Source organism: Lithobates pipiens, unplaced genomic scaffold (genome assembly GCF_037356315.1).
Source record: "Lithobates pipiens isolate NorthernLeopardFrog02 unplaced genomic scaffold, aLitPip1_a1.2 Scaffold_22, whole genome shotgun sequence".
Classification (NCBI taxonomy): Eukaryota; Metazoa; Chordata; class Amphibia; order Anura; family Ranidae; genus Lithobates; species Lithobates pipiens.
Genome location: NW_027507784.1, coordinates 135,741,687 through 135,754,613, shown reverse-complemented (window position 1 = coordinate 135,754,613; position 12,927 = coordinate 135,741,687). Strand labels below are relative to the sequence as shown.

Below are 12,927 nucleotides of genomic sequence, written 5' to 3'. Positions count from 1 at the left end.
CCGATGCTGTCGAGCCGGTTTAGCACAAAAAAAACAAAAAAAAAAAAAAAATTCAAACACCGAGGACAAGGCAAGGGGGTATAGCTCAGTGGCAGAGCATTCGACTGCAGATCGAGAGGTCCTCGGTTCAAATCCGGGTGCCCCCTCAGCGTTTTGCCCGCAGTCGCGCCGAAAAAGGGAGAGCCGGCGAGTGTCTTTACCGATGCCGTCGAGCCGGTTTAGCACAAAAAAAATAAAAAAAAAATTCAAACACCAAGGACAAGGCAAGGGGGGTATAGCTCAGTGGCAGAGCATTCGACTGCAGATCGAGAGGTCCTCGGTTCAAATCCGGGTGCCCCCTCAGCGTTTTGCCCGCAGTCGCGCCGAAAAAGGGAGAGCCGGCGAGTGTCTTTACCGATGCCGTCGAGCCGGTTTAGCACAAAAAAAAAAAAAAAAAATTCAAACACCGAGGACAAGGCAAGGGGGGTATAGCTCAGTGGCAGAGCATTCGACTGCAGATCGAGAGGTCCTCGGTTCAAATCCGGGTGCCCCCTCAGCGTTTTGCCCGCAGTCGCGCCGAAAAAGGGAGAGCCGGCGAGTGTCTTTACCGATGCCGTCGAGCCGGTTTAGCACAAAAAAAAAAAAAAAAAAATTCAAACACCGAGGACAAGGCAAGGGGGGTATAGCTCAGTGGCAGAGCATTCGACTGCAGATCGAGAGGTCCTCGGTTCAAATCCGGGTGCCCCCTCAGCGTTTTGCCCGCAGTCGCGCCGAAAAAGGGAGAGCCGGCGAGTGTCTTTACCGATGCCGTCGAGCCGGTTTAGCACAAAAAAAAAAAAAAAAAAAATTCAAACACCGAGGACAAGGCAAGGGGGGTATAGCTCAGTGGCAGAGCATTCGACTGCAGATCGAGAGGTCCTCGGTTCAAATCCGGGTGCCCCCTCAGCGTTTTGCCCGCAGTCGCGCCGAAAAAGGGAGAGCCGGCGAGTGTCTTTACCGATGCCGTCGAGCCGGTTTAGCACAAAAAAAAAAAAATAATTCAAACATCGAGGACAAGGCAAGGGGGGTATAGCTCAGTGGCAGAGCATTCGACTGCAGATCGAGAGGTCCTCGGTTCACATTCGGGTGCCCCCTCAGCGTTTTGCCCGCAGTCGCGCCGAAAAAGGGAGAGCCGGCGAGTGTCTTTACCGATGCCGTCGAGCCGGTTTAGCACAAAAAAAAAAAAAAAATTTCAAACACAGAGGACAAGGCAAGGGGAGTATAGCTCAGTGGCAGAGCATTCGACTGCAGATCGAGAGGTCCTCGGTTCAAATCCGGGTGCCCCCTCAGCGTTTTGCCCGCAGTCGCGCCGAAAAAGGGAGAGCCGGCGAGTGTCTTTACCGATGCCGTCGAGCCGGTTTAGCACAAAAAAAAAATTTCAAACACCGAGGACAAGGCAAGGGGGGTATAGCTCAGTGGCAGAGCATTCGACTGCAGATCGAGAGGTCCTCGGTTCAAATCCGGGTGCCCCCTCAGCGTTTTGCCCGCAGTCGCGCCGAAAAAGGGAGAGCCGGCGAGTGTCTTTACCGATGCCGTCGAGCCGGTTTAGCACAAAAAAATAAATAAAAATAAATTCAAACACCGAGGACAAGGCAAGGGGGGTATAGCTCAGTGGCAGAGCATTCGACTGCAGATCGAGAGGTCCTCGGTTCAAATCCGGGTGCCCCCTCAGCGTTTTGCCCGCAGTCGCGCCGAAAAAGGGAGAGCCGGCGAGTGTCTTTACCGATGCCGTCGAGCCGGTTTAGCACAAAAAAAAAAAAAATTCAAACACCAAGGACAAGGCAAGGGGGGTATAGCTCAGTGGCAGAGCATTCGACTGCAGATCGAGAGGTCCTCGGTTCAAATCCGGGTGCCCCTCAGCGTTTTGCCCGCCGTCGCGCCGAAAAAGGGAGAGCCGGCGAGTGTCTTTACCGATGCCGTCGATCCGGTTTAGCACAAAAAAAAAAAAAAAAAAAAAAAATTCAAACACCGAGGACAAGGCAAGGGGGGTATAGCTCAGTGGCAGAGCATTCGACTGCAGATCGAGAGGTCCTCGGTTCAAATCTGGGTGCCCCCTCAGCATTTTGCCCGCAGTCGCGCCGAAAAAGGGAGAGCCGGCGAGTGTCTTCACCGATGCCGTCGAGCCGGTTTAGCACAAAAAAAAAAAAAAAAAATTCAAACACCGAGGACAAGGAAAGGGGGGTATAGCTCAGTGGCAGAGCATTCGACTGCAGATCGAGAGGTCCTCGGTTCAAATCCGGGTGCCCCCTCAGCGTTTTGCCCGCAGTCGCGCCGAAAAAGGGAGAGCCGGCGAGTGTCTTTACCGATGCCGTCGAGCCGGTTTAGCACAAAAAAAAATAAAAATTCAAACACCGAGGACAAGGCAAGGGTGGTATAGCTCAGTGGCAGAGCATTCGACTGCAGATCGAGAGGTCCTCGGTTCAAATCCGGGTGCCTCCTCAGCATTTTGCCCGCAGTCACGCCGAAAAAGGGAGAGCCGGCGAGTGTCTTTACCGATGCCGTCGAGCCGGTTTAGCACAAAAAAAAAAAAAATTCAAACACCGAGGACAAGGCAAGGGGGTATAGCTCAGTGGCAGAGCATTCGACTGCAGATCGAGAGGTCCTCGGGTTCAAATTCGGGTGCCCCATCAGCGTTTTGCCCGCAGTCGCGCCGAAAAAGAGAGAGCCGGCGAGTGTCTTTACCGATGCCGTCGAGCCGGTTTAGCACAAAAAAAAAAAAATTCAAACAACGAGGACAAGGCAAGGGGGGTATAGCTCAGTGGCAGAGCATTCGACTGCAGATCGTGAGGTCCTCGGTTCAAATCCGGGTGCCCCCTCAGCGTTTTGCCCGCAGTCGCGCCGAAAAAGGGAGAGCCGGCGAGTGTCTTTACCGATGCCGTCGAGCCGGTTTAGCACAAAAAAAAAAAAAATTCAAACACCAAGGACAAGGCAAGGGGGGTATAGCTCAGTGGCAGAGCATTCGACTGCAGATCGAGAGGTCCTCGGTTCAAATCCGGGTGCCCCTCAGCGTTTTGCCCGCCGTCGCGCCGAAAAAGGGAGAGCCGGCGAGTGTCTTTACCGATGCCGTCGATCCGGTTTAGCACAAAAAAAAAAAAAAAAAAAAATTCAAACACCGAGGTCAAGGCAAGGGGGGTATAGCTCAGTGGCAGAGCATTCGACTGCAGATCGAGAGGTCCTCGGTTCAAATCTGGGTGCCCCCTCAGCATTTTGCCCGCAGTCGCGCCGAAAAAGGGAGAGCCGGCGAGTGTCTTCACCGATGCCGTCGAGCCGGTTTAGCACAAAAAAAAAAAAAAAAATTCAAACACCGAGGACAAGGAAAGGGGGGTATAGCTCAGTGGCAGAGCATTCGACTGCAGATCGAGAGGTCCTCGGTTCAAATCCGGGTGCCCCCTCAGCGTTTTGCCCGCAGTCGCGCCGAAAAAGGGAGAGCCGGCGAGTGTCTTTACCGATGCCGTCGAGCCGGTTTAGCACAAAAAAAAATAAAAATTCAAACACCGAGGACAAGGCAAGGGTGGTATAGCTCAGTGGCAGAGCATTCGACTGCAGATCGAGAGGTCCTCGGTTCAAATCCGGGTGCCTCCTCAGCATTTTGCCCGCAGTCGCGCCGAAAAAGGGAGAGCCGGCGAGTGTCTTTACCGATGCCGTCGAGCCGGTTTAGCACAAAAAAAAAAAAAAAAAAATTCAAACACCGAGGACAAGGCAAGGGGGGTATAGCTCAGTGGCAGAGCATTTGACTGCAGATCGAGAGGTCCTCGGTTCAAATCCGGGTGCCCCCTCAGCGTTTTGGCCGCAGTCGCGCCGAAAAAGGGAGAGCCGGCGAGTGTCTTTACCGATGCCGTCGAGCCGGTTTAGCACAAAAAAAAATAAATAAATTCAAACACAGAGGACAAGGCAAGGGGGGTATAGCTCAGTGGCAGAGCATTCGACTGCAGATCGAGAGGTCCTCGGTTCAAATCCGAGTGCCCCCCCAGCGTTTTACCCGCAGTCGTGCCGAAAAAGGGAGAGCCGGCGAGTGTCTTTACCGATGCCGTCGAGCCGGTTTAGCACAAAAAAAAAAAAAAAAAATTCAACCACCGAGGACAAGGCAAGGGGGGTATAGCTCAGTGGCAGAGCATTCGACTGCAGATCGAGAGGTCCTCGGTTCAAATCCGGGTGCCCCCTCAGCGTTTTGCCAGCAGTCGCGCCGAAAAAGGGAGAGCCGGCGAGTGTCTTTACCGATGCCGTCGAGCCGGTTTAGCACAAAAAAAAAAAAAAAAAAAAAAAAATTCAAACACCGAGGACAAGGCAAGGGGGGTATAGCTCAGTGGCAGAGCATTCGACTGCAGATCGAGAGGTCCTCGGTTCAAATCCGGGTGCCCCCTCAGCGTTTTGCCCGCAGTCGCGCCGAAAAAGGGAGAGCCGGCGAGTGTCTTTACCGATGCCGTCGAGCCGGTTTAGCACAAAAAAAAAAAAAAAAATTCAAACACCGAGGACAAGGCAAGGGGGGTATAGCTCAGTGGCAGAGCATTCGACTGCAGATCGAGAGGTCCTCGGTTCAAATACGGGTGCCCCCTCAGTGTTTTGCCCGCAGTCGCGCCGAAAAAGGGAGAGCCGGCGAGTGTCTTTACCGATGCCGTCGAGCCGGTTTAGCACAAAAAAAAAAAAAAAAAAAATAAAATTCAAACACCAAGGACAAGGCAAGGGGGGTATAGCTCAGTGGCAGAGCATTCGACTGCAGATCGAGAGGTCCTCGGTTCAAATCCGGGTGCCCCTCAGCGTTTTGCCCGCAGTCGCGCCGAAAAAGGGAGAGCCGGCGAGTGTCTTTACCGATGCCGTCGATCCGGTTTAGCACAAAAAAAAAAAAAAAAAATTCAAACACCGAGGACAAGGCAAGGGGGGTATAGCTCAGTGGCAGAGCATTCGACTGCAGATCGAGAGGTCCTCGGTTCAAATCCGGGTGCCCCCTCAGCATTTTGCCCGCAGTCGCGCCGAAAAAGGGAGAGCCGGCGAGTGTCTTTACCGATTCCGTCGAGCCGGTTTAGCACAAAAAAAAAAAAAAAAAAATTCAAACACCGAGGACAAGGCAAGGGTGGTATAGCTCAGTGGCAGAGCATTCGACTGCAGATCGAGAGGTCCTCGGGTTCAAATTCGGGTGCCCCCTCAGTGTTTTGCCCGCAGTCGCGCCGAAAAAGGGAGAGCCGGCGAGTGTCTTTACCGATGCCGTCGAGCCGGTTTAGCACAAAAAAAAAAAAAAATTCAAACACCGAGGACAAGGCAAGGGTGGTATAGCTCAGTGGCAGAGCATTCGACTGCAGATCGAGAGGTCCTCGGGTTCAAATTCGGGTGCCCCATCAGTGTTTTGCCCGCAGTCGCGCCGAAAAAGGGAGAGCCGGCGAGTGTCTTTACCGATGCCGTCGAGCCGGTTTAGCACAAAAAAAAAAAAAATTCAAACAACGAGGACAAGGCAAGGGGGGTATAGCTCAGTGGCAGAGCATTCGACTGCAGATCGAGAGGTCCTCGGTTCAAATCCGGATGCCCCCTCAGCGTTTTGCCCGCAGTCGCGCCGAAAAAGGGAGAGCCGGCGAGTGTCTTTACCGATGCCGTCGAGCCGGTTTAGCACAAAAAAAAAAAAAAAAAAAAATTCAAACACCGAGGACAAGGCAAGGGGGGTATAGCTCAGTGGCAGAGCATTCGACTGCAGATCGAGAGGTCCTCGGTTCAAATCCGGGTGCCCCCTCAGCGTTTTGCCCGCAGTCGCGCCGAAAAAGGGAGAGCCGGCGAGTGTCTTTACCGATGCCGTCGAGCCGGTTTAGCACAAAAAAAAATAAAAATTCAAACACCGAGGACAAGGCAGGGGGGTATAGCTCAGTGGCAGAGCGTTCGACTGCAGATCGAGAGGTCCTCGGTTCAAATCCGAGTGCCCCCTCAGCGTTTTACCCGCAGTCGTGCCGAAAAAGGGAGAGCCGGCGAGTGTCTTTACCGATGCCGTCGAGCCGGTTTAGCACAAAAAAAAAATAAAAAATTCAACCACCGAGGACAAGGCAAGGGGGGTATAGCTCAGTGGCAGAGCGTTCGACTGCAGATCGAGAGGTCCTCGGTTCAAATCCGGGTGCCCCCTCAGAGTTTTGCCCGCAGTCGCGCCGAAAAAGGGAGAGCCGGCGAGTGTCTTTACCGATGCCGTCGAGCCGGTTTAGCACAAAAAAAATAAAAAATTCAACCACCGAGGACAAGGCAAGGGGGGTATAGCTCAGTGGCAGAGCATTCGACTGCAGATCGAGAGGTCCTCGGTTCAAATCCGGGTGCCCCCTCAGCGTTTTGCCAGCAGTCGCGCCGAAAAAGGGAGAGCCGGCGAGTGTCTTTACCGATGCCGTCGAGCCGGTTTAGCACAAAAAAAAAAAAAAAAAAAAAAAAATTCAAACACCGAGGACAAGGCAAGGGGGGTATAGCTCAGTGGCAGAGCATTCGACTGCAGATCGAGAGGTCCTCGGTTCAAATCCGGGTCCCCCCTCAGCGTTTTGCCCGCAGTCGCGCCGAAAAAGGGAGAGCCGGCGAGTGTCTTTACTGATGCCGTCGAGCCGGTTTAGCACAAAAAAAAATAAATAAATTCAAACACAGAGGACAAGGCAAGGGGGGTATAGCTCAGTGGCAGAGCATTCGACTGCAGATCGAGAGGTCCTCGGTTCAAATCCGAGTGCCCCCCCAGCGTTTTACCCGCAGTCGTGCCGAAAAAGGGAGAGCCGGCGAGTGTCTTTACCGATGCCGTCGAGCCGGTTTAGCACAAAAAAAAAAAAAAAAAATTCAACCACCGAGGACAAGTCAAGGGGGGTATAGCTCAGTGGCAGAGCATTCGACTGCAGATCGAGAGGTCCTCGGTTCAAATCCGGGTGCCCCCTCAGCGTTTTGCCCGCAGTCGCGCCGAAAAAGGGAGAGCCGGCGAGTGTCTTTACCGATGCCGTCGAGCCGGTTTAGCACAAAAAAAAAAAAAAATTTCAAACACCGAGGACAAGGCAAGGGGGGTATAGCTCAGTGGCAGAGCATTCGACTGCAGATCGAGAGGTCCTCGGTTCAAATCCGGGTGCCCCCTCAGCGTTTTGGCCGCAGTCGCGCCGAAAAAGGGAGAGCCGGCGAGTGTCTTTACCGATGCCGTCGAGCCGGTTTAGCACAAAAAAAAAAAAAAAAAATTCAAACACCGAGGACAAGGCAAGGGGGGTATAGCTCAGTGGCAGAGCATTCGACTGCAGATCGTGAGGTCCTCGGTTCAAATCCGGGTGCCCCCTCAGCGTTTTGCCCGCAGTCGCGCCGAAAAAGGGAGAGCCGGCGAGTGTCTTTACCGATGCCGTCGAGCCGGTTTAGCACAAAAAAAATAAAAAATGCAATCACCGAGGACAAGGCAAGGGGGGTATAGCTCAGTGGCAGAGCATTCGACTGCAGATCGAGAGGTCCTCGGTTCAAATCCGGGTGCCCCCTCAGCGTTTTGCCCGCAGTCGCGCCGAAAAAGGGAGAGCCGGCGAGTGTCTTTACCGATGCCGTCGAGCCGGTTTAGCACAAAAAAAAATAAAAATTCAAACACCAAGGACAAGGCAAGGGTGGTATAGCTCAGTGGCAGAGCATTCGACTGCAGATCGAGAGGTCCTCGGGTTCAAATTCGGGTGCCCCATCAGCGTTTTGCCCGCAGTCGCGCCGAAAAAGGGAGAGCCGGCGAGTGTCTTTACCGATGCCGCCGAGCCGGTTTAGCACAAAAAAAAAAAAAAAAAAAAAATTCAAATGCCGAGGACAAGGCAAGGGGGGTATAGCTCAGTGGCAGAGCATTCGACTGCAGATCGAGAGGTCCTCGGTTCAAATCCGGGTGCCCCCTCAGCGTTTTGCCCGCAGTCGCGCCGAAAAAGGGAGAGCCGGCGAGTGTCTTTACCGATGCCGTCGAGCCGGTTTAGCACAAAAAAAATAAAAAATTCAATCACCGAGGACAAGGCAAGGGGGGTATAGCTCAGTGGCAGAGCATTCGACTGCAGATCGAGAGGTCCTCGGTTCAAATCCGGGTGCCCCCTCAGCGTTTTGCCCGCAGTCGCGCCGAAAAAGGGAGAGCCGGCGAGTGTCTTTACCGATGCCGTCGAGCCGGTTTAGCACAAAAAAAAAAAAAAAAAATTCAAACACCGAGGACAAGGCAAGGGGGGTATAGCTCAGTGGCAGAGCATTTGACTGCAGATCGAGAGGTCCTCGGTTCAAATCCGGGTGCCCCCTCAGCGTTTTGGCCGCAGTCGCGCCGAAAAAGGGAGAGCCGGCGAGTGTCTTTACCGATGCCGTCGAGCCGGTTTAGCACAAAAAAAAAAAAAATTCAAACACCGAGGACAAGGCAAGGGTGGTATAACTCAGTGGCAGAGCATTCGACTGCAGATCGAGAGGTCCTCGGTTCAAATCCGGGTGACCCCTCAGCATTTTGCCCGCAGTCGCGCCGAAAAAGGGAGAGCCGGCGAGTGTCTTTACCGATGCCGTCGAGCCGGTTTAGCACAAAAAAAAAAAAAATTCAAACACCGAGGACAAGGCAAGGGTGGTATAACTCAGTGGCAGAGCATTCGACTGCAGATCGAGAGGTCCTCGGTTCAAATCCGGGTGCCCCCTCAGCGTTTTGCCCGCAGTCGCGCCGAAAAAGGGAGAGCCGGCGAGTGTCTTTACCGATGCCGTCGAGCCGGTTTAGCACAAAAAAAAAAAAAAATTCAAACACCGAGGACAAGGCAAGGGGGGTATAGCTCAGTGGCAGAGCATTCAACTGCAGATCGAGAGGGCCTCGGTTCAAATCCGGGTGCCCCCTCAGCGTTTTACCCGCAGTCGTGCCGAAAAAGGGAGAGCCGGCGAGTGTCTTTACCGATGCCGTCGAGCCGGTTTAGCACAAAAAAAAAAAAAAAAAATTCAACCACCGAGGACAAGGCAAGGGGGGTATAGCTCAGTGGCAGAGCATTCGACTGCAGATCGAGAGGTCCTCGGTTCAAATCCGGGTGCCCCCTCAGCGTTTTGCCAGCAGTCGCGCCGAAAAAGGGAGAGCCGGCGAGTGTCTTTACCGATGCCGTCGAGCCGGTTTAGCACAAAAAAAAAAAAAAAAAAAAAAAAAATTCAAACACCGAGGACAAGGCAAGGGGGGTATAGCTCAGTGGCAGAGCATTCGACTGCAGATCGAGAGGTCCTCGGTTCAAATCCGGGTCCCCCCTCAGCGTTTTGCCCGCAGTCGCGCCGAAAAAGGGAGAGCCGGCGAGTGTCTTTACTGATGCCGTCGAGCCGGTTTAGCACAAAAAAAAATAAATAAATTCAAACACAGAGGACAAGGCAAGGGGGGTATAGCTCAGTGGCAGAGCATTCGACTGCAGATCGAGAGGTCCTCGGTTCAAATCCGGGTGCCCCCTCAGCGTTTTGCCCGCAGTCGCGCCGAAAAAGGGAGAGCCGGCGAGTGTCTTTACCGATGCCGTTGAGCCGGTTTAGCACAAAAAAAAATAAAAATTCAAACACCGAGGACAAGGCAGGGGGGGTATAGCTCAGTGGCAGAGCATTCGACTGCAGATCGAGAGGTCCTCGGTTCAAATCCGAGTGCCCCCTCAGCGTTTTACCCGCAGTCGTGCCGAAAAAGGGAGAGCCGGCGAGTGTCTTTACCGATGCCGTCGAGCCGGTTTAGCACAAAAAAAAAATAAAAAATTCAACCACCGAGGACAAGGCAAGGGGGGTATAGCTCAGTGGCAGAGCATTCGACTGCAGATCGAGAGGTCCTCGGTTCAAATCCGGGTGCCCCCTCAGCGTTTTGCCCGCAGTCGCGCCGAAAAAGGGAGAGCCGGCGAGTGTCTTTACCGATGCCGTCGAGCCGGTTTAGCACAAAAAAAAAAAAAAATTTCAAACACCGAGGACAAGGCAAGGGGGGTATAGCTCAGTGGCAGAGCATTCGACTGCAGATCAAGAGGTCCTCGGTTCAAATCCGGGTGCCCCCTCGGCGTTTTGGCCGCAGTCGCGCCGAAAAAGGGAGAGCCGGCGAGTGTCTTTACCGATGCCGTCGAGCCGGTTTAGCACAAAAAAAAAAAAAAAAAATTCAAACACCGAGGACAAGGCAAGGGGGGTATAGCTCAGTGGCAGAGCATTCGACTGCAGATCGTGAGGTCCTCGGTTCAAATCCGGGTGCCCCCTCAGCGTTTTGCCCGCAGTCGCGCCGAAAAAGGGAGAGCCGGCGAGTGTCTTTACCGATGCCGTCGAGCCGGTTTAGCACAAAAAAAATAAAAAATTCAATCACCGAGGACAAGGCAAGGGGGGTATAGCTCAGTGGCAGAGCATTCGACTGCAGATCGAGAGGTCCTCGGTTCAAATCCGGGTGCCCCCTCAGCGTTTTGCCCGCAGTCGCGCCGAAAAAGGGAGAGCCGGCGAGTGTCTTTACCGATGCCGTCGAGCCGGTTTAGCACAAAAAAAAATAAAAATTCAAACACCGAGGACAAGGCAAGGGTGGTATAGCTCAGTGGCAGAGCATTCGACTGCAGATCGAGAGGTCCTCGGGTTCAAATTCGGGTGCCCCATCAGCGTTTTGCCCGCAGTCGCGCCGAAAAAGGGAGAGCCGGCGAGTGTCTTTACCGATGCCGCCGAGCCGGTTTAGCACAAAAAAAAAAAAAAAAAAAAAATTCAAATGCCGAGGACAAGGCAAGGGGGGTATAGCTCAGTGGCAGAGCATTCGACTGCAGATCGAGAGGTCCTCGGTTCAAATCCGGGTGCCCCCTCAGCGTTTTGCCCGCAGTCGCGCCGAAAAAGGGAGAGCCGGCGAGTGTCTTTACCGATGCCGTCGAGCCGGTTTAGCACAAAAAAAATAAAAAATTCAATCACCGAGGACAAGGCAAGGGGGGTATAGCTCAGTGGCAGAGCATTCGACTGCAGATCGAGAGGTCCTCGGTTCAAATCCGGGTGCCCCCTCAGCGTTTTGCCCGCAGTCGCGCCGAAAAAGGGAGAGCCGGCGAGTGTCTTTACCGATGCCGTCGAGCCGGTTTAGCACAAAAAAAAAAAAAAAAAAAATTCAAACACCGAGGACAAGGCAAGGGGGGTATAGCTCAGTGGCAGAGCATTCGACTGCAGATCGAGAGGTCCTCGGTTCAAATACGGGTGCCCCCTCAGCGTTTTGCCCGCAGTCGCGCCGAAAAAGGGAGATCCGGCGAGTGTCTTTACCGATGCCGTCGAGCCGGTTTAGCACAAAAAAAAAAAAAATTCAAACACCGAGGACAAGGCAAGGGTGGTATAACTCAGTGGCAGAGCATTCGACTGCAGATCGAGAGGTCCTCGGTTCAAATCCGGGTGACCCCTCAGCATTTTGCCCGCAGTCGCGCCGAAAAAGGGAGAGCCGGCGAGTGTCTTTACCGATGCCGTCGAGCCGGTTTAGCACAAAAAAAAAAAAATTCAAACACCGAGGACAAGGCAAGGGTGGTATAACTCAGTGGCAGAGCATTCGACTGCAGATCGAGAGGTCCTCGGTTCAAATCCGGGTGACCCCTCAGCATTTTGCCCGCAGTCGCGCCGAAAAAGGGAGAGCCGGCGAGTGTCTTTACCGATGCCGTCGAGCCGGTTTAGCACAAAAAAAAAAAAAATTCAAACACCGAGGACAAGGCAAGGGTGGTATAACTCAGTGGCAGAGCATTCGACTGCAGATCGAGAGGTCCTCGGTTCAAATCCGGGTGACCCCTCAGCATTTTGCCCGCAGTCGCGCCGAAAAAGGGAGAGCCGGCGAGTGTCTTTACCGATGCCGTCGAGCCGGTTTAGCACAGAAAAAAAAAAAAAATTCAAACACCGAGGACAAGGCAAGGGGTGTATATCTCAAAGGCAGAGCATTCGACTGCAGATCGAGAGGTCCTCGGGTTCAAATCCGGGTGCCCCCTCAGCGTTTTGCCCGCAGTCGCGCCGAAAAAGGGAGAGCCGGCGAGTGTCTTTACCGATGCCGTCGAGCCGGTTTAGCACAAAAAAAAAAATATTCAAACACCGAGGACAAGGCAAGGGGGGTATAGCTCAGTGGCAGAGCATTCGACTGCAGATCGAGAGGTCCTCGGTTCAAATCCGGGTGCCCCCTCAGCGTTTTGCCCGCAGTCGCGCCGAAAAAGGGAGAGCCGGCGAGTGTCTTTACCGATGCCGTCGAGCCGGTTTAGCACAAAAAAAAAAAAAAATTCAAACACCGAGGACAAGGCAAGGGGGGTATAGCTCAGTGGCAGAGCATTCAACTGCAGATCGAGAGGGCCTCGGTTCAAATCCGGGTGCCCCCTCAGCGTTTTGCCCGCAGTCGCGCCGAAAAAGGGAGAGCCGGCGAGTGTCTTTACCGATGCCGTCGAGCCGGTTTAGCACAAAAAAAAAAAAAATTCAAACACCGAGGACAAGGCAAGGGGGGTATAGCTCAGTGGCAGAGCATTCGACTGCAGATCGAGAGGTCCTCGGTTCAAATCCGGGTGCCCCCTCAGCGTTTTGCCCGCAGTCGCGCCGAAAAAGGGAGAGCCGGCGAGTGTCTTTACCGATGCCGTCGAGCCGGTTTAGCACAAAAAAAAATAAAAATTCAAACACCGAGGACAAGGCAGGGGGGGTATAGCTCAGTGGCAGAGCATTCGACTGCAGATCGAGAGGTCCTCGGTTCAAATCCGAGTGCCCCCCCAGCGTTTTACCCGCAGTCGTGCCGAAAAAGGGAGAGCCGGCGAGTGTCTTTACCGATGCCGTCGAGCCGGTTTAGCACAAAAAAAAAAAAAAAAATTCAACCACCAAGGACAAGGCAAGGGGGGTATAGCTCAGTGGCAGAGCATTCGACTGCAGATCGAGAGGTCCTCGGTTCAAATCCGGGTGCCCCCTCAGCGTTTTGCCCGCAGTCGCGCCGAAAAAGGGAGAGCCGGCGAGTGTCTTTACCGATGCCGTCGAGCCGGTTTAGCACAAAAAAAAAAAAAAAAAAAAAAA

The 12,927-nt window shown here is 53.4% G+C and overlaps 6 non-coding genes across 6 annotated transcripts; all 6 read left to right on the top strand.

Moving 5' to 3' along the window:
• Nucleotides 1–3,914: 3,914 nt before the first annotated feature.
• TRNAC-GCA (transfer RNA cysteine (anticodon GCA)) lies at nucleotides 3,915–3,986 on the top strand. The gene has a single exon. It is a non-coding gene; the product is annotated as a tRNA-Cys (tRNA).
• A 1,865-nt stretch (nucleotides 3,987–5,851) lies between these two features.
• Nucleotides 5,852–5,923, top strand: TRNAC-GCA (transfer RNA cysteine (anticodon GCA)). Its single transcript has one exon. It is a non-coding gene; the product is annotated as a tRNA-Cys (tRNA).
• A 120-nt stretch (nucleotides 5,924–6,043) lies between these two features.
• TRNAC-GCA (transfer RNA cysteine (anticodon GCA)) lies at nucleotides 6,044–6,115 on the top strand. Its single transcript has one exon. It is a non-coding gene; the product is annotated as a tRNA-Cys (tRNA).
• Nucleotides 6,116–6,625: 510 nt separating this feature from the next.
• TRNAC-GCA (transfer RNA cysteine (anticodon GCA)) lies at nucleotides 6,626–6,697 on the top strand. Its single transcript has one exon. It is a non-coding gene; the product is annotated as a tRNA-Cys (tRNA).
• A 2,810-nt stretch (nucleotides 6,698–9,507) lies between these two features.
• TRNAC-GCA (transfer RNA cysteine (anticodon GCA)) lies at nucleotides 9,508–9,579 on the top strand. The gene has a single exon. It is a non-coding gene; the product is annotated as a tRNA-Cys (tRNA).
• A 2,982-nt stretch (nucleotides 9,580–12,561) lies between these two features.
• On the top strand, nucleotides 12,562–12,633 carry TRNAC-GCA (transfer RNA cysteine (anticodon GCA)). The gene has a single exon. It is a non-coding gene; the product is annotated as a tRNA-Cys (tRNA).
• The last annotated feature ends 294 nt before the right edge of the window (nucleotides 12,634–12,927 follow it).